This window comes from Sus scrofa, chromosome 6, assembly GCF_054392235.1.
Source record: "Sus scrofa isolate SSC_HxYL_T2T_F1_AM1 chromosome 6, Sscrofa_HxYL_maternal_Yorkshire_Landrace_v2.0, whole genome shotgun sequence".
Lineage (NCBI taxonomy): Eukaryota > Metazoa > Chordata > Mammalia > Artiodactyla > Suidae > Sus > Sus scrofa.
In genome coordinates this window covers 72,795,658-72,816,158 of record NC_139388.1, presented here as the reverse complement: position 1 = coordinate 72,816,158, position 20,501 = coordinate 72,795,658, and the positions used below count along the sequence as shown (strand labels likewise).

General features: G+C 56.1%; 1 protein-coding gene across 31 annotated transcripts in view; it reads right to left on the bottom strand.

Annotated features, from left to right (window-relative positions):
- CAMTA1 (calmodulin binding transcription activator 1) overlaps nt 1–20,501 on the bottom strand; it is an 861,094-nt gene that overhangs the window by 175,320 nt on the left and 665,273 nt on the right. The window lies entirely within an intron of this gene.

Below are 20,501 nucleotides of genomic sequence, written 5' to 3'. Positions count from 1 at the left end.
TAAGCCACTGAGCGAGGCCAGGGGTTGAACCATCATCCTCATGGTTCCTAGTTGAGTTCGTAACCTGCAGAGCCACAACGGGAACTCCCAGAAATGTTTACTGTTAATAATAAAACTACTTTATTTACACCAGGCCTGTCTCCAAAGGCCACTTTACATACTTAGAAATAAACTTAATTACTCCCCCAACATCCTCTGGAGGGAGGATTAATCCTTCATAGTTTGTAAATGGAAGGAAAGGCCCAGAGAGGGGACAGCGAGGGCCTGAGGTCACACAGGGGCCCAGCCAGCTTTGTCCCAGAGCCCCGGGGGCACACAGGATACAGGAAAACCTCCATCTTTCTTTTAGAAGAGATTTCAAGGCCAAACAAGCCCCAGAAAATACCCACGAGTCCCTCCCTGGTGGAGCCAGGAGGAGCCCCACGAAAGAGCTGAGGCCCCACAGCCTCGCTCCCTTTCCTGGGGTCTCAGCCCCGCGGGTCCAAAGAGCATTTGAGAGAGAAGCTGGGTCCCAGGCTCTGTCAGCCAGCCTGGCCCCCTCCCTGTCCCAGTGGCAGTTTCTGTGCAAAGCTGGGCATCCATGGGGCAGCTCCAGTGCCCTGATGTGCATGCCAGCCTGGCCCTCTGCTCCTGGCCTCTTGACGCTCCACCAGATGGTCTGGGAACCAGGGGTCCGAGGCAGGGTCCCCACGGCCCTCACAGCCCCCTCCCCCTGGCCTGGGGCCTCACTCCCACCTTCCCCCAGCCTGTGGGCACCCCTCCCCACGTGGTTCTGTGGGAAGTAAGGACAGATAGGAGGACATCCCTGCCATCTGCCCCAGGATCCCTACAAGTGGGGAGTGGGGGCAGGCCCCTGGCAACTGATGAAATGTCCCCTCGCCATCTGGTTCTCCAAGAACAAAGTCACGAGTCGCTGCAGTCCCTGACCTTCAAGGCACCCTAAAAGGATTTCAGGAAGGGGGCGCTCTGGGCTCTGAGAAACACTGGCAGACAGGCCATCAGACTGTCAGATATTCTCAGGAGAAAATTTTACGACCCCAATTCCTTGCATCTTCTCATACCTAGAAAAGCACTGAAGTCACTGACGGGGACATCTGCTCCGCAGGACCAGCAGCGAGCCTCTGCCAAAATGTGGCCTTGATGCCACGGACCCCACAGTAGCGTCACATGAATGCTGGTCTCCCCTCCGCGCTTCGGGGCAATTGCTCAGAGCTCTCTGAGAGCCTGTCCCCCAGGCTATCGTCCTCGTTCTTTCCCCAATAAAACTTTTTTCTTCTTTCTTTTTTTTTTTCGTGTCTTTTGTCTTTTGAGGGCTGTGCCCGCGGCCTATGGAGGTTCCCAGGCTAGGGGTCAAATCAGAGCTGCAGTTGCCAGCTGACACCACAGCCACAGCCACATGGGATCTGAGCCGCCTCTGTGACCTATACCACAGCTCACGGCAACGACGGATCCTTAACCCACTGAGCGAGACAAAGGATTGAACCTGCAACCTCATGGATCCTAGTCGGATTCATTGCCGCTGCGCCACGTTGGGAACTCCTGTCCCTGATAAAATGTAACACAGCTTTCACGTTGCCACCTGTTTTTGGTGCACACCTCTGTCCAGGCAGCACAGGGTCACCCCGACGGAGCAGCAGCTGCTCAGCATCTCGCCTTCCCTGGGCCCTGGACTCTGTGCTCCGGCAGGCACTGCCCTCCCAGCCTTTCCCTGTCTCCATTTTTCTCTCTCCCCATCTTTCCCCCTGTCTCTGTCCTTTTTTTTTTTTTTTTGGCTTTTCAGGGCTGTACCTGTGGCATATGGAAGTTCCCGGATCAGGGGTTGAGTCAGAGCAGCAGCTGCTGGCCTAACGTCACAGCCACAGCCACGCCAGTTCCTTAACCCACTAAGGGAGACCGGGGATCAAACCTGCATCCTCATGGAGACAGCGTCAGGTCCTTAACCCCTTGAGCCACAACGGGAACTCTCTTGTCTCTGTCCTTTTTCCACACCATTTGTCTTTGTCCATTGTCTCTCCCATGCTGCCTCTCCCAATTCTCCCAATTTCTGCCTCGTCTCCCTTTCCCGCCCCCTCCTCCTCTGCTCCAGGGACTTTCCAAGAGTCCCCTGCTCTGCCTCTGTCCCTAAGCTCTTTCTCCAAAGGAGGTCCTGATGGCAGAGGGTCTGGAGGGCTTTCTGGACGATGGCCGTGCGTGGAGACCACACCCACACAGGCCCACGTGCACACACAGGCGCGGGCACAGACCCCCTGCCATGACTCGGGTATCTGCTCCATCTCACGTCTGGTGCCGGGGCCGTCCCATCCCAGGAAGCCGGCGAGGAAGGGTGCTCCCCAGCAGGGCTGGGATCTAAAGGGCAGCTCGGTAACCCGGCCACCACACCTTGCCAGGAAGACGTTGCCCTCTCTCATCAATTTCAGGGTTCACTGTCTACTGCAGCATCAAACGCCCTCCAGCCTTCCCCACATGTCACATCAGAGGCGATAATCCCTGCAGGGCACTGTCTCCGGGGAGTGGGCGATTAGCGCTCAGTGGGCATGTTCTTGCTTTGGACACTGGCCAGGCAGGGGGAGGGACACAGGTGACCCTGCCTGGGCCGGGACTCCCGGCTCCAGCAGGGCCTGGGAGGGCCAGAGGGGAGGATGGCATCAGTACACAGTAGGCACGCAGTAAATACACGTGGACTCAGTGAATGCGCCCTGTTTTCACAGCTGCATGCTAGGCAGGTCTCGCAGTCTCTCTGAGCCTGTTTCCCCCTTGGGCCCAGTGAGATGCGGAGCCCCAGGCGCCACGATCTCCCTTAAACTTGGGGGGTCGGTGTGGTTGGCACACTGGTGACCCTCTGGTCTCCGGATGGAAGTCTGAGCTAACAGACCAGGATCTCTAACACTGACGCAGAAGAACCAAACTGGCCGGAGCACTGGCCCCGGCTGGACAGCGAGCCCTCGCTGGGCCCGAGTGGGGACGAAGGGCACAGGGACATAAGCCAGCGGCTGGCTCCCAAGCTTTGCTGACCTGCCACTGCCGGCCTCCCAGGGCAGGCTTCTGTGGGTGCAGCCTGGCCCCCAGAACCAGCCCTCTCCCCTGCATCTCAGGAAGCACGTGGTCCAGGGTGGAAACAAGCTCATTTCCAGCAGCGAGTGGAAAGCCCTGGGATAGACCTGCGTAGAGACTCAGGAGCCTGCCGGGCCCGGCTGGGCTCAGTGGTCAGCGGCTCATCTCACCAGCCCCCACGTGCAAATTCCAGAAGGGGAAGTGGCCAGCTGTGCCTGGCTGGGTGGGTGATGCTCTGGTGTCTGAGGACAGCAACTTCCCCGGGAGGTGACCAGGACACTCCGGCTCGGAGCTGAGGTCACACTGGGGTGTGTGTGGGGGAGACAGGGAATTTAAATGTCACTGCAGGACCATGATAGGGGGCACCCAGAAAAAGTCTCTGCGACGGGCCTGACAGCCTCAGACCAGATCAGGACATGGGTGACCCCCGAGCTCCGACTAAACACGAACCGGGAGGCATGGGGGAGGTTTGGGACGTGATTTGCAGCCTGCAGGTAAGCGGGCCTGGAACGCAGCCACTGCCTCACTCGGACACATCGGGGGGACAGGCGGACAGCTGGCTGGCCTCGTGAGGGTTAACAGCAGATGCAGGAAACACCTGCCCTTCCCCAGGTGGGGCCTGGGTGCCAGCCCGAGTCAGATAAGCCATCTGAGCAACACTGGGCAACAACTTGGGTATCTTTCTGGAATGGCTGCGGGTGACATCTCCGAAAAAGGGGAGAGAACGGTTCTGGGAAGCACAGGCAGCCTGACAGCGGAGTTCCGGACTTCCAACAACCTGCCAGGGGGTCCAGGGAGCGGGAAAGTGGGGCAGGGAGGGGGCAGCTCGGAGTCGGAGCCGATTCAGCCAACTGGGATGAAGGCAGAGGGGGGCAGGAGTCCCAGCGCCGGTGGCGAACAAAGCTTAAATTACCCGAACTGTCTGGGCCCTTGCAGGCGGCAGGCCTCGGGAATCAAACTGAGTTATGCCTCCACCCTGTGCGGGAAAGCACTGAATTAAACAGCTTAGTGCTGTTACATATTCAAACCGAGGCGAAACACCATCAAATATTCTGAGTGAAAGTTGTCTAATGCACATTCCTTCAAGTTGGTTGGTTTCTTTTTTGGTTACAGTAGCAGGTGTTGGAGGGGCCGAAAGCCCTGCGTGGGTGCACCCCAGGACGGGGCTGCGGTGACCTGCTCATTTGAGCTCGGACAGCGAGGCCGGAGGCAGGCAGGTGTGTGGCGGGCAGGGCGAATGCAGGTGGCTTTTCCTGGGGCACCAAACCTCTGAGCCCCATCTTGGCCACGACCCTTGGATGGGGGAATCCAAATAACCCTTCCTAGGGTTTCTAGAACCTCGTCCGAGCCAGTACACAGCACAGGGAGGCCTCGGAGCAGAGGAAGATGGGGCCACCCACAGTGCTCTGCCAGGCTGGGTGCCAGCAGGGCTTGGGTTTATCCTCTCTGATCTGCAAGCCATTTCTGCCCCTGGGGAACAGGGTGGAATCATGCTAGGACTGTGGCCTGGGGGTCCTGGGAAGGGGGTGAGTGGCCTCTGATGGGCAGCGGCATCCACGGTCCCTGTGTGCTGAGTAAGGCCCCACAGAGTCAGCTCTGCCTTTCAGAAAGCTCTGTGCCAGGGGGCTGCTGTCTCGGTGCCCCCCCTCCCCCATGAATCAGCTCCTCCTCAGGCCCGAGGGGCTCTGCTTCTCCTACAAGAGGCAGTGTGTTCCTGCCGTGGGCACGTGCCCATTGGGCTGGGAGCCCCATGCCCTCCACTGCCCAAGAGGAAGCCCGCTGCCTGCTGGCCTCGCTACCCATCCCTCTGTCCCTCTATCACCCCAGTGGGCCTCTGAGGCTTCTCTGAGAGTGCTGACCTCAGCCCAGGTGGCTGCGCAGACGGCAGAGGCTCAGGTGACCACTATTCAGATGCCGCTGGTGAGACCGGGCTGGGCTCCTCCTGCCTGGAGTGCCAGGAGCCCTTCACCCACCCACCTGGCTCCCCCAAACCCATGCCAGCCGGGCCTGAGATGTGCCCGGTCTTGCTTGGAAGCACAAAGATGAGGCTCCTGGCCAAATAGGAAACGCCTGGCCCAGCATCACGCCCCAGACCCCGCTCTATCGTGGCCTCTGGCTGAGGAGGACCAACCACCGGAGGTCATGCCATTAGCGGGCCAATGGCTACCACGGCAGGTGACACTGCTCTTAAACCGGCTGAAACGCACACCTGCCCCAGTGACTTACACATGATCCCTCAGGTCACCTTCCCGTGATGGCCCTCGGTCCCGCTGGCCCCGCCTGACCCTGTGCGTCCAGAGCGCCCTGATGGCTGCTTTTGGAGGCCTGGCCTTTGTCACAGCCCAGATGGCAGTGTCTGCTCAGGGCTGATGGGGACATGGGGGCCATCGCGTCTCACCCGCTGGCTCCTCCATGGGGTGGGGGTGGGGGGATGGAAGCCCAGAGGGGACGGGGACGTCTCGAGGCTCCCTGACCACCCCACCCCGTGACTTGGAGGCCTCTCCGCACTGTGGGCTCAGCACTGGGGCTACAGGGGAGTCAGCGCAAGTGGCCAAGTGCCCTATTTCAGGGGACATGAGGGGACACAAGGGGACACGAGGGGTGGGAGGATGTGGGGCAGGTCCTCAGACAGGTGCAGATCCTCAGGTCCCGCCCCCTCCGGGACAGAGGGTAGAGGGAAGCACCCCCTGCAGCCAGACGTCAAGTCCTTATTAAAAGCCACCTGCAGCCTGGGCTGCCGGCTCCCAGAGTCGCCGGTGACTTTGGAGGGGGTGTGCATTTACCTTATAGAGAATCCCCCCCCAAAGGCAGAAAAGTCATGTTCGTCTACAAAGAACAGAGAATCGATCTCTCACCCGAGGCCCCCAACATGTTCTGGAACTTGCTGGAAGTCTGACTGGTGTTTCCTTCTGGAATTCTCTTCCAGCCAGGACCCGAGGCTCTGTCTGTCCCTTTACCTCCCAGAGGCTGGAGGCTCAGCCCAGACCCAGGGCAGGGGTGCTCCTGCTTCTCCCCGCTCCCATACCTTGGGGAGCTCTGCTCTGGACCCCAGGGCCAGGGGCATGTGACAGAAGCAGGCTGGCCACCTGACGTCTCGGGAACCTTCCAGCACAGACCCCCGCCTCGCCACGCTGGTCTGCAGCTGTAACAGCCCCCCCAGTGCAGCTCCAGGTTTGGCTCTGTGCGAAAATATGAATGCCGGCAGCCGGGCTCCCTGCCTCCCTCTGCTCTCTGATCCTTTAATCTGAGACTATTAAAACTTCATTCCACTCCTATTGGTAAACCATCAATCACCGTCACCAAGCAGCCTCTGGCTTCGAGAGCCCGGCAGGGGAGGGCAGCCGGGGGAGCAGGGGCCACCACAGGTGGCCGTTGGGGGCCCGGAGGCAGGAGGGGCTCCCCCCAAGAACCCTCCTCTGGGCGCAGCCCTGGACTCCAGAGCTGGTGTGACCTTGAGAAGGACAGGGCTGCTGGGGCGACAGCAGGGAGGCAGAAAAAGACCCACGGCCCTCAAGATCGGCTGCCTAGGACCCCTCATGGTGGTGTAGTGGTTGGGCCCGGGTCCAGCCTCCCAGGGGCAGATGGCGCTGTCAGGACCGCTGCCTCCTCTTGCCTGAGTTGCAGAAGCGCCAGGAACCCTGGCCTTTCTCTCCGAGCAGCCTCCCAGCTTCCCTCCTGGTTCAGACCGCAGGCCTCAGTGTCCCTCTTCCCAAAGCGACCTTGGCCTCGGGCAGGAGGGCTGGGGGTTCTGGGGCTGAGCCCGTCAAGGTTAAATTCTGAAAAGGCAGCTCCAGCCCAGCGCTTACAGGATTATGGGGCTTTTTCTTAATTAAAAAAAAAAAAAAAACCAATTAAATTAAGATATCAGAACTAAATAATGCTCGAGTCATTACTGCGACTTTTATCTTGATGACTACAGCTGCCGAAAACCTTCCTTGGTCCTGATGGCCTCCTGCACAGCAGAGGATGCGGTTCACAGGAAAGCAGGCTGGCCCGCAGATGCAGGACGGGGTGACCTGCAGTCCCCAGGGCTCCCGCAGGGCGGCCGCGCTGCCCAGGTCCTAGGGCTGGCCCTCCCTTCCCATCTCAGGGCCCGTGCTCCCGGCCCTCATCCTGGGATGCGAGGCCACAGGGGGGATTCTGGAAGGAACCACAGTGGGTCCCAGAATACACTTTAACAACTCTCTCGCGAAGGAACGGAGTCCCCTCTCTGTTCTGAGCTGGGGAGCAGCTGCCTAGATCCAGCGGGGCGGATGGAGGGGGTGGAGGGCTCCCTCCTGAGCCCCCAGGGCCTTCCTGTGGAGAGTCCCATACCAGGTAGGGGTGGGGGGGCCCCTGCCTTTCCCCCTCTTAACCCCTGGGGCATTGGTCCCCCCTTCCTGCCAGGTCCTAAGGGATGTGCGGGCCATTCCAGGAGTGAATCCAGCCCTGCCTGGAAGCAGCAGGCTGTGTCTGGAGATGGAGACCCAGCCCCACCCGGGCCCCATATGGTCTTGGGAGGTAGGAGATAGGAGGCTGCTGGAGCCTGATGGGCCTGGAGGGCAGGATGGTGGCGGGGGAGGAAGGGAGCCAAGCTGGGAGGAATCCTGGCTGTTTCTTTGCCTCAGGAATCCCCGAAACACAGGGAGGAGAAGGGGGAGAGCAAGTGTCCCACTCAGCGGCTCTGCAGGGGAGGGCACCCACTGGGGGGGGGGCTAATCAGCCCTCCCCCACTTCCCCAGCCCCCTCCTCCACTGCAGCCCCCGAAGGGTCCCCCTCAATCCCACTTCCTTCTTGCAGACACTCGCGCATAGAGAAGGCCCTCTTCCCACCATAATGACGTCAGGGTCCATGGCCGCAGAGTCCCTGAGGGCCGGGCGTCTCATTCTCCTCCTCCCCCTGAGCCCAGGCCAGCGTCTGGCACATAGTAGGGGCTCAGGAGACACGGGGACTCCCTGAAAGCAGCCATGGTGAGAAATGGACCAGATCTCCCCACTGCGTGCTACCTTCTTTCCGCCCACGTGTATTATTACTGCACCAGGGACTTAAGCCACAACATCCGTATCTCTTATTCGATTTTCTCCTAGAAACCACCCGCCCTGCAAAGACCCAGAAAGAGGTTATGGGATATTCTGGAGCCTAGAGCATCACAGCTGGTAACAGCTGGGAAAGCACGAGGTCCAAGCCCCAGGGGACATTGAGGGAGGAAGTGAAGGCCCAGGGCGTGGGGACCGAGCTGGCCCTGAGCTTGCAGGGCTCCCGACTCCTGGTCCAGGCCCTTTTGTGCTACCACACCCCATTGTGGACATGGTGGAACCTGACGGGGCCGGGCCAAGGCTCTTCGGGGCCCTGGGTCTTGGGGGCCCATTCCGGAGACAGGACGTAAGGAAGAGAAAATCCCCCTGGATGGGCTTGAACTGCCATCCCCGCTTCAGGTCCACCCAGCACCTGGGCGTGAGACCTTCTTTGGAAATAGGATCCTTGCAGGTCTAATTAGTTGAGTTGAGATGAGGGGAAAGTGAATTAGGGTGGACCCTAAACCCAGCGTGACTGGTCTTCCTGTTGAAGGTGGGAATTTGGACCCCAACACAGACACACACCTGGAGAAGGCCATGGACTGGCCGACGCAGGGACGGAAGTGACACATCTACAAGCCCCGGATCCCTGCAGCCATGGAAGCGGAAGGAGGTCGGCAAACATCCTTCCTTAGAGCCCTGGATGAGAGCACGGCCCTGCTGACCTCGCTCTCAGACGTTCAGCCCCCAGAGTGTGAGACAATCAATTTCGGTTGCTTAAGCCATTCAGTTTGCAATACTTTGTTACAGCAGCTCAGAAGGACTAATACACCCCAGCCAGTCTCAGCTGGGGGCCAGCCCCTCCCCCAAGCCTCCCACGTGCCAGTGTCAGTTCTCTGGCCCCAAACAGAATATAGGAGCCTGGGAGGTGGGTTCAGTGCCAGCTAAGTCTCCTGGGGGCTGGGCCCCCAAAGGATGTCTCCTGGGGGTGGAGGCAGCAAGGCAGCATGTCAAGGGATTAGGGCCTTTGGAGAAACACCTGCCTCCCTTGGGACACGGCTGTCCCTTCTGTGTGTGTGACCTGAGGTCACCAAAGCTCTCCAGGCTCCATCCGCTCATCTGAAGAATGTGGATAAGCAAGACTACCTGCCTCTTATGGTTGCCAAGGCATAGACACCCTTTTGCAAATGTCTGAGGTGTGTCTGCTGTGAGCCCTGTCCTGCTATAGATGCTGGGGGTCCCCTGGGGAGGGCAGCCTGGCAGGGCGATGCCCTGGATCCGGGGCTCACAAGAGTGGAGGACCACGCGGATTAAGAGGAACCTGTAACTGTGAGCATCCTTCCGCAGAGGCTGGAAGGTGGGGCGGGTGTGAGCAGGTGGAGGCTGGGGGTGGGTGGCCGGGCAGGTGGAGCCTATTTCCACGGAGCACAACGGAGAACCTGCAAGAGGACAGGCTGTCTGGAGAGCGGGGAGGGGGGCATGGTTCCAATTGGAGCCGGGGGCGGGGGGGTGGAGAGCAGGGAGGACCACATTGGTTTTCAGCCTGAGAACAAAGGGACGGTTCTGAATCGGCACACACGTGTGTTCCTGTACAAGACGATCAGATTAGCATTTCTTCCGCTGTGGGCTGCTGTGCAGAGAAGAATGTGGAAGAACCAGAGTTTGGCCATGATCTGGGGGAGGAGTATTAATCCTGCCTTTTCACTTCTTCTATTTCTTTCTTTCCTCCTTCCTTCCTTTCTTTTGTCTTTTTAGGGCCACGCCCACAGCATATGGAGGTCCCCAGGCTAGGAGATGAATCAGAGCTATATCTGCCGGCCTACACCATGGCCACAGCAATGCCAGATCTGAGCCGCATCTGCAATCTACACCGAAGCTCACAGCACGCCGGAGTCTTAACCCACTGAGCAAGGCCAGGGATTGAACCTGCATCCTCATGGATGCTAGTCGGATTTCCTGCTGACCCATGATGGGAACTCCTCACTTCCTGTATTTCTGATGCTTTCACATCTGGGGCCTCGCTGACCCCGGAAAGCCCAGCCCTCGCAGGGCCAGCCAGCGCCTGGAGGTGGCAGGAGATCAGCCCGGGAGCACACCTTTCCTAAGAGAACCAACCACCGCAGAGCCCACCCCGGCCCCCTCCTTTGGACTCTCACACTCCAGCCACTACCCCTGCCCTAATCACCCCGGGCAGGTATCAGACAACCAAGAACAGCCCCAATGCCCTGGAACCCCCTGGAATCTCTCAAACTAGCGAGGCCTAAACCTGCCCACTCTGCCTGGCCTGTTCCCATGGAAGCCACACTAAAGGCTCTTGGCTGCCTGTCCCCATCCCTCTGCCTCCTGAATGACCATGGCACTGCCCGCTGTGGCCCTGTGTGCCAGGCCCTCCCCCCGGTTTGGGGACTGTAAGTAACAAACCCTCTTTTCAATGGCAATGATCTCTGGACCTTTCAGCCTCAGCACATTTGAATAATGATAAAAATCTACACTTTATTTAATTATTTTAAAAAATTTTATAGCCATATCTGCTGTAATATGGAAGTTTTGGGGCCAGGGACTGAATCCAAGTCACAGCTGCAGTAATGCTGGATCCTTTAACCCACTGCCCTGGGCCAGGGATCAAACCCGTACCTCTGTAGCAACCCAAGCTGCTGTCGTCAGGTTCTTAACCCACTGTGCCACAGAGGGAACTCCAAAATCTACATTTTATTTTATTCATTTTGCTTCTTTTTTTACGGCCACACCCATGGCACATGAAAGTTCCCAGGCTCGGGGTCGAATCGGAGCTAGATCTGCCGGTCTATACCACAGCCACAGCAATGTGCGATCTAAACCGTGTCTGGAACCCACACCACTGCTCACCGCAACGCTGGATCCCCGATTCACTGATTGAGGCCGGGGATCAAACCTGCCTTCTCATGGATACTCGTGCCACATCTCCCCTGTGCCACAACGGGAATTCCCTCAAAATCTACATTTTAAATCAGAAGGATCACAGTGACTTGGAGTGCAGCAGGCGGCCGTGTTGGGTTTAAGTGTTTTAGGAGACAAGACGGCCAGACTTAGTGGTGAGTTGGTGACAGACAGTGAAAGCGATGCATTGATGACGTCTGGGGCGGCGCAGGCCTGGTTTGGGGGGGGACTTATGCCAGGTACTTGGCTGCTGAGTTGGGGCCCTGACCCCTCTGCCCTGGTGGGGAGAGGAACAGTGGTGGCACAGCCCTGCATCACAGGAAGTGAAGAGAAGAAGAGGGAGGAGGAGGGCTGCAGGTGGGCAGAGGGCCAGGAGGCGCCCTCGTGGAGGGAGGAGTGGGGGGGCTCACGGCTCCTGCCCACGCCAACCCCAAGAGAAGCGTCAGGACTTCAAAAATGGAAACGAAAGCTCCTTTGCTTTGGGAGGAGGGTCCTGTCAATCAAAGCTGTCAGTTTCCTCGGGTTCTAAATAAGGGAAAGCTCTGTGGGCCCCATAAACACACTTCCAAAGCCCCACGCCAATCCCACCCACCCCCAACGGACCCCCACCCTCCGCAGGCCTCACGGGGCGGCCCACGCACCTCCTCTTCCGCTGGAGGCGGGAGGGCTGCTGGGGAAGATCTGGAGGCTGGCAGTTTACATCGAGGTGCCAGTGTTCGCACCTCATTACCCAGTGTTGACAGAGGCAGCTGATAATCCGAGAGCCTCTTCACCTCCATTAGCAGCACAATTCGGCTCTCAGATGCCGGCTGGCTCCACCCCCCCGCTTGGAAAGGCAGCTGGGTTTGGATTCTGCCCTAAAAGAGATCTGGCTCCTGCTTTGGAGGTGGGGGCGCAAAAGGAAGAGATCCCAGGAGCTGGGGCAACTCCAGAAGTTTCCAGAAGCTTCTGTCCTAGGGGAGGAGGAAGACCCCAACTTGTGGTCAGAGGAGGTTGCCAGAGAGACATTGGGAGGGACGTGTTTGGCCTTTGGGGGAGGCTGATGGAGAAAGAGCAAAGGGCCAGAGGCCAGCCGGGACAGTGACAGGAGGGGACGAGAGTGGCAAGGGCCAACCGCTTCCATGTTATCTGCCAGCCTGATACCTGCAGGGCCCGGCTGAGAAGGATTCTGAGCCTGCACACTGGTTTGGCAGGAAACTGTGCTGCAATCCATTAGCAATGTCTGCCCCAGGCTTGGGCAGGGAAGGGGGAGGCTGGTGGCTTTGTCATCGCTGAGTTTAGGGCAAGAGGTTTAGAATTAAGATGAGGAAAAGCCACATCACCGCCCAGAGCATGCCTGGAGTGCAGGGCTGAAGTGACAAAACTGCCTGGAGTTGGGCTCTGTTTCTTCCTCACAGCATCCTTGCGCCTCTAATGACAAATGAGAGGCTCCCTGAGGGCAGGCGCGTCTGTCCCCCCTGCCCAGCGCTGCATTATCAGCACCCAGAACAGCCTGCAGCACATGATAGCTTCCGCAAACGGCTGTCACATCGCTGGCTGAGAGATTGAGTGATGCAGGGGGGCCAGAAAGAGGGTAGACCTTCTAAGGGATTCGTGAGCCCCAGGCCCAGGATGGGGTGAGTCATGCTGGTTTGGGGGTTTGCACAGGCCCACAGTCCTGCCTGGGCTCAGCCCTGCCCCGCCCTGTGGCGCTAGTTCAGACCTGGCTCTCCTTCATGGCCAAGGACAGAGCCCTCCCCATCTGGGACCCGCACGCCCCCCTCGCAGTAATGGGGACCTGTCCTTGGAGCTCCCGGACCCACAGGCTTCTGGGAAACACCTTTCCCTCTCCTGGGCTCACACCAGGGAGACGTTTCTCTTACTTCTTTCAGCTCCTCTGCCATGCCGGCCCCCAGGAGGCTGTGGAGCGCCGGCTTTTCACCAGGCCCTGGCAGGAATGGGGAGAAGCGAGGAGGGCCACTGGGCAGTGAACAGACGGCAGGAATCACCAGCTCTGCCCGTCTCTTGTGGACCCCGTGGGGGAGCCTGCCTGGCACCCCCCGCCCCCCAGCTCTCAGCAGGGGGCAGCTGCTGTGAACGGAGGCCCTACCTTCTCTAAAGGGCTGACCTGGCCCCACGGCTCCCTCACCACCAGCCTGCCCTCCTCGCCCACCTCCAGAGCCTGGATTCACTCATCCACTCACTCTGCCAGCCATTCACTCATTCGAGATACTTCCTGCATACTGGGCGCTGTCCTGGATCAGAGTTTGGGCTCCCTAAAAGCCGGCTGGCCTGTGGGGCCTCCACCCCAGCCCAGTTAGGTGCCTCTGTCCTCACAAGTGGGGGTGGGGGGTACACCACCAAGACTTCTGCTTAGCTCCTGCTGAGGCCCATGGGCCCAGAGGCCCTCGAACCATCTCTCTGTTCATTGATGTGTCACCTCCTGGCTCCTCTTTGGCTCGTGGAGGTCACTCTGGAGCACCCCGGGGGCAGAGCTCACCTGCTTTCTGTTGTATGAAAAACCAGCTGGATGTGCATGGGTGGCCACCCCAGGTGGCCGGGGCTCAGAGTGGGCGGACCAGGGAGGCCAGGCGGGCCAACTTCTGGGTCTCCTCCTACCTTCCCTCCTCAAGGCCCAGGCTCTGCTGCTGCCCCTCCCTGGGTGTCATCGCACACAGGATCGCCCATCAGTGGCCGTTTCACTCCCTGGATCTGGCCAGGCCTGGCAAGTCCACTGTTCCACGGGAACAAGACTGAAGGTGGCTCTTGGGAGGAGGGAAGCCGGAGCCAGGGCTTGCCTGACGCTTGCCCAGCAGAAGGCTGAGTGCGGTCAGGGGTCAGGGGTCCCATCCCGGGATGCAGGGGTCCAGAGGGTCCCCATGCTCCCTTGGCTACAGAGCCAGGCCAGGGACACAGAGGGGACAGCGATGACCTGGGAGGGCTACTTGCTACGAGTTAGGTCCACCCTTCTGTTCTGCTGAAGGAGGCTGCTGTGCCCTGGGGTCAGGGTTTGAATCTCAGCTCCACCATCTCCCGGCTGGGTGGCCTCTGGCAAGTCACCAAACCTCTCTGAGCTTCTCTTCTCTCACGTACAGAAAAGGAAGATACATGCCAACTTGGAGGATTTGGGTGAGGATTAAGTGAGAGGGTTTCAAAAGCGTGCGGCCTGGCTCCTGGCCCGGTCTACACCAGGGAACTGGGGCCCTGTCACTTTCCCTCCTCAGGGTGTTCCTGGGTCTGGATCTGTGCCAAGGCCATCAGGCCTACAGGCGAGCCTGGGATGTGGTCCCCGCCCCGAGAAGCGACCAGCCAGCTGGAATAGAGATCTGGGAGCCGTGCAGGCAGCAGGGGCCCAGTGCCAGGCAGGGCTCGGGGTGGGTCAGGCTGCTTTAATCCCTCCCCAGGGGTCAGGAAGCTTCCTGAGCCAGAGTCCTCCTTTCAGCAGGAGGGGCTGCTGGGGGCCTGGGCTGAGGGTCCAACTCAGCAGTCACAAGAAAGGACTCTGCGTCTCCTGCTGCAAACGGAGGGACTGAACAAGGCCCGGGAGTCTGCACACAAGGTGGGTGTCCCTTCCCCGTCCCCCACAAACACCCAGGCACACGCGTGTGCACGCGCATACACACACGAACGCACGCGCGCGCACACACACACACACACATGTTCTGCAACCTCTGTCCAGCTTCCAGAACCCAGCTTGGCCTCAGAATGTGGGGACCACTTCTTTCCCTTTCTTTCCAAACCATCCCCTCCTCTGGTTGGGGGAGAGGGAGGCTCAGAGGGGAGGGGCTGGTGAGAGCCGGTGCTAATTGCACCCAGATGCTGCCCTCTGCAAAGTCACAGCGCGCCTTTCCAGGTCAATCCTGCTCTTTCCTGGAACTTTCAGGGCCGCCCCGGGCACAGTCCTGGCGGGCTTTGCCGTCACTCATGAGACAGCAGTCCCTGGAATGAGCTGGGGATGCTCTGCCCTGTGGCTCCTTGAGTGGGAGGTCGTTGTCCTTCCTTCAGCATCCCTGTCAAAGAAGCAATGGGGGTTCCTCACCGGGAGGGGGTGGCAGTCAGGCTCCTGCTGCTTAGGTGCTGCTTGGGTGCCAGGCACCTAGCAGCGGGGCCAGGTGGACGGGGCCAGGAGGGTGGCACTGAGAAGCCCCACTCAGTGTTGAGGGCAGGGCCATGCTCTGAAGGTGAAAAGAATGAAGTGGGATCCCCAGGCTAGCCCCCCTCCCTCATGGGAGTCCCAAGACCAGCTCCTCGGCTCCTCTCACAGCCCGGCTCTCCTGAGAGGGGGCTGCACGAATCCCCCTCCCCCCTTAAGCCTCTGCATCTGGCTTCTCTTCCTGCCACTCTTTGGATCTGTGGATTCAAAGGGGTTTTTTTTGTTGGTTGGTTTCGGTTTTTGTTTTGCTTTTTAGGGCCGCACCTGCTGCGTATGGAAGTTCCCAGGTTTGGGGGCAAATCGGAGTTACAGCTGCCTGCCGGCACCACAGCCACAGCAATGCAGGATCTGAACCGTGTCTGCAAACTACAACACAGTTCGTGGCAACGCTGGATGCTTAACCCACTAAGTGAGGCCAGGGATGGGGCCGGCATCCTCATGGATCCTAGTTGGGTTTGTTACTGAGCCATGATGGGAACTCCAATTCAAAGGTTTTTGAACCTGAAGTCACTGGATGGCTCAGTTCTCCTCCTGGCCTCCGGGCACCCCTACCTCGCCTTGGCCCCTCTGGACACGTGTCCTCTTCTTTGTTGCCCAGCACCTTCTCCCCCTGTTTTCCATGCTTTCTTTCCTTCCCTCGGATTCTCTTGAGAGCCCTCCAGCTGGAAGAAACTCCTGTTCTGTGGAGCTGTGGTTTCCCATGTTCGCGTTTGTCTCCCCCTGGACCAGAAGCTGTGCCCCAAGGTGGGGCGGTCCCTCCTGTGAGCCAGCCAGGCCTGGGGCGGGGGGTGCCTGACATGCAGCAAGTGATCCCTAGTTCATGAACAATGACGCGTCCACCCCACCTTCCCGTTATTACCCCGGGCTGCTGCGTCTTCCCGCAGCGCGCAGTATTTCCTGACGTGCTAGAGCGACTTAGGTTTTGTTTTCTGTTTGTCTCTCCCAGCCAGGAGGAGTTTTTGTTTTAGCCACTTACAAACCTCACATTTTACTCTGGGACATGGTCTCATTGATACAAGGTCCCCAGCAGATATTTGCAGAATGAACAAAACTGTGAAATCTCATAACTTCCCAAACATTCTTGTCATAGCTGGACTCCTGGAAAATGTCAGGGCATCAGAGGGGATGTGGGGTTCCCATTCCTGATGCATCGGATGGTCACCCCTGTAGTGCACACGTTCTGTGGGCACCCATCCAGGGAATTAGGATTGGGGAGGTAGGCAGGAGGGTTCTTTGGTGGCAGGAGATGGTCAAACAGTGTCAGCTTCCTGCGGCCACCTAGGACCAACTCAGAAGGAAAGAAAGAGAACCCTCTGAGCCTTGAGCCAAAGTCACAGCACCAGGCGTGGTCCCCTTCATTCTTAACAAGCCTTGTTAGGGACTGTCCCAGGCTACATCAGCGGGGCAGCAAAGCCAGAAAGAAACCAGGCAGCGATGGGGAGACACAGTGTGACCTAGAGACCTGTGTGTGACCCTAGGAAGGTCGAAGGTCACAAGAAGCAGACCCAGAACAGTGCTTTCCCAGAAGGCAGCACGCAGGATGCCCAGATGACCTGGCTGATTCCTACTGTCCCAGGGTAATGGTCAATTTTTATTAATTGTAACTTAATTATTTTCCCTCAAAATTATAGGGCCGCCTGATCAATACGGATGCTCCTATTGATTATCCTAACTCAGGGGTAGCACAGGCATGGCAAGTTGTCTCACGCTTCCTGTTCTCCTATTCCTCTGTCCATGGCAGACATTGCTAATCAATCAGATTCCTCTTTCCTCTGAGCCTGGAGACTTTCCTGGGAGCTTCAGAATTTTTTTCACAACAGCATTAAGGGCCTGTTGGTGGGTGAGGAGGGTGTCCACATGGGGGAGGAGATGTGAGGTTGGCTGCATACCAGGAGATTGATTAAATGGGTAAATCATAGTACACACGCCAAGGATAATGACAGAGAATTTTCTTAGCACTGGAGAACATAGTTACAAATATGGAAAGGGAAAAAGAATAAATCCTCTGGAGGTGATTGGAATTGGCTATATTGGAGTTCACTAACGGCTTTCAAAATAGCTACCTGTCTAGGTAGAAATAAGATATAAATTGTGTCTATATCTATCCACCCCCACACACACAAACACACGTTATATATGATACATCTATTCCCCAGCTCTATCCACTGAGAGGGCTTGGGAGCCGTGACCTCCCAAAACAATGAGCACACTCACACCTAGAACTTGGCTTCTAAACAGCATCTTCCACCAAAAGGAACCAAGCTTCTTTGGAGAGACGGCTGATTCCAGGAAAGCATAAGATGTGCCTGGAACATCTTGTTCAGAAAGCAAGAAAGTGTTTTAAAAAAAAAGATGGTCTGAATTTATACAATGGACATCAACCATGTTGCAATTAAAAAAAAAATGATGGTCTTATATGTCATTATATAAAATGACATAGGAGCCAGCTTGAATGAACACTCACTAATCAAATCTGAGACCACTTCAGCAGCAAAACAAAGAATGACAGCAAGAGATAATGATCACCCATGGAACAATGAAATCGTGAGTTCATGAAGTTATAAATAAATACATGACCGTTCTTAATGATTGATGAGAAATAGTATATTTATATAGCCCTAACGTATCTTCCCACAAAATATTTATTAACTGCAACTGGGAAAAGAGTGAGAATCCTTGCAGAAACTGCCTGAATCAAACACTCTGAGTGAATGGACGTCACCAGAAGTGAAATTCCGCGCCACCCACCAATCTGAGCACCCCTTCTGTGAGGCTGCTGCCGACAATGCACAGCCTGAATCTCATCACGAGAAAACATCAGACTTACCCAAACTAGGGAAAGTCGCCAACGTAGCTAGTCTGTACTTTACAAGAGTGGCAAGAGCGTGGAAGTCAAGGACAGGATGAAGAGCTGCTCCTGGTGGAACGACATGACACTAAAGATGGCATGGGGAGTTCCTGGTGCATCTCAGCAGGAACAAACCCGACTAGCACCCACGAGGATGTGGGTTCAATCCCTGGCCCTGCTCATTGAGTTAAGGATCTGGCGTTGCCGTGAGCTGTGGTGTAGGTTGCAGATGCAGCTCAGACCCTGGGTTGCTGTGGCTGTGGCTGTGGGCCAGCAGCTGCAGCTCCTACTCAACCTCTAGCCTGGGAACGTCCATATGCTGCAGGCGTGGCCCTAAAATAAATAAATAAATAAATAAATAAATAAATAAATAAATAAATGTGAGACAGGATGCTGATATTATCAGGACAATTGGTAAAACATACTGAGGGTTAGGTGGGAGGGAGGCAGCAATGTCAGTTGCCTGATTTTGAAAGTTCTGCAGTGGTTCTATGGGAGAATGTCCTTATTTGAAGGAAACACACACAAAAGCCTTCCAGGATAATGGGGGGCATCAGGTCATCAACTTCCAGAAGGAAAGAAAGAAAAAATGTCTTTCCGCTGCACCTGCAACTTTTTAGTTGGCGACTGTTTCAAAAAAAATTTTAAAGAGCAATTTAGAAATTCCAAAAACACAAACAAAATACTGCAGAAGCAACTTATGATTCAAATAAAAAGCAAGCTAAAATGAAATATAAAGGACCCCAATAGTAGGTAGACTTGGGGATTGGAAAGGCCACCTTCAGCTCTGGGGAGAGTTGGCTCTGTGCTGCAATTCTCAGTTCCAGCGGAGCTGGCACATTTCTCCAAGAATGAAACAGTTAGAAGTGGCCCTGGTTCTTCCACGCCAGAGGGAAGAATGGTCCATAACCAGGACTAGCTCCATGATTTTCGGGGCCCAGTACAAAATGAAAATCATTAGGAATTTTTTTTTTTTTTTTTTTTTTGTCTTCTCAGGGCTGTACCCGTGACATACGGAAATTCCCAAGCTAGGGGCTGAATCGGAGCTGCAGCTGTGGGCCTACACCACAGCCACAGCAACGCCAGATCTGAGCCGCATCTGTCACCTACACCATAGCTCATGGCAATGACGGATCCTTAACCCACTGAGCAAGGCCGGGGAAAGAACCTGCATCCTCACGGATATTATTCAGATTCATTTCCATTGAGCCATGACGGAAACACCAGGAATTTTAAGAATTCAAAAACAGAGCCTAAAACTAAAACCAAGTATGGTTCCCATGTGACCGCCCAGGTCATGCACTTGAATTGGATCCATTCTCCTTCCGCCGGCTATTGCTTTAAGAGCTCGGTCTTCTGTGATACTCAGAGATGGCAGGAAAGATTTATGGACGTTCATCAGTATTACATCTAACACTGAATACCGACAGCAGAATAAATGACCAACAACAGGGAATGACTAAATAAATTAGTCTGTCCGTAAGATGGACTATTTTGCAGCCATCAAAAACTGTGTTTTGAGGAGTTCCCACTGTGGTGCCGCGGAAACTTTTGGCAACGAATCTGACTAGTATCCATGAGGATGTGGGTTCCATCCCTGGCCTTGCTCAGTGCGTTGGGAATCTGGCATTGCCGTGAGCTGTGGAATAGGTTACAGATGTGGCTTGGATCCTGCCCGGCTGTGGCTGTGGTGTAAGGCAGCAGCTACAGCTCCTATTCAATCCTTAGCCTGGGATCGAACCTCTAGACGCTGCGAGTGCAGCCCTAAAAAGCAAAAAAACCAACCAAACAAAAAAAACCCTATATTTTGAGGAATACCGAATACTGACAGGAGAAAATGCTGTTGAAAAAATGGCAAATGAAAAGATACAAAACTTTTAACTGGATATATATCGTATTACCAGTTTCGTGTGAAAATAAAAAAATTCATTCACACAAGTACAGCACAAAGAAGGGCAGGAAATATACCAACATGTAAATGCAAACGGGGGTTCTCTCTGGGTGATGGGATTATAGGCGATTTTTATTATCTTTTAATACCTTCCTACAGCTTATAAATGTTCTGCCCTGAGCATATCTAATTTTGGTAATTAGAAAAATATTTTTGAATATTTAAAAATAATGTACTCATTTGTTATCATGAGCCCGTTTGCTTTGTAATTAAAAAATTTTAATAAAGATAAAAGTAAAATAATAAAAGGCCATTCATTCACATTTAGCCAATATTTATGCAACATCTCTGTCCAGGCACGATGCATGGTTCTGGAGGAACGCAGAGTGGGCATGAGCTTAGCCTCTTGCTGGTGAGGCAAAGGCATAAACTATACATTCGCAGGCCTGCAACCCCTGCTTGGGGGCCGGGAGGACCCGAGTGGAGCAGGACCCCAGGTGGGCAAACCTGCAGGCAGAGCCCAGGGAGCGGGGGAGGGGAGGGAGCACGCAGGTGACCACGTGCCCTTCCCACGTGACTCCTGTGCGGCCACGAGGAAGATATTTATTAAACATGTTTCCTTTTCATCAGCCATAACTTTCAACGCCATGGCGGGTTCCGAGTGATCAA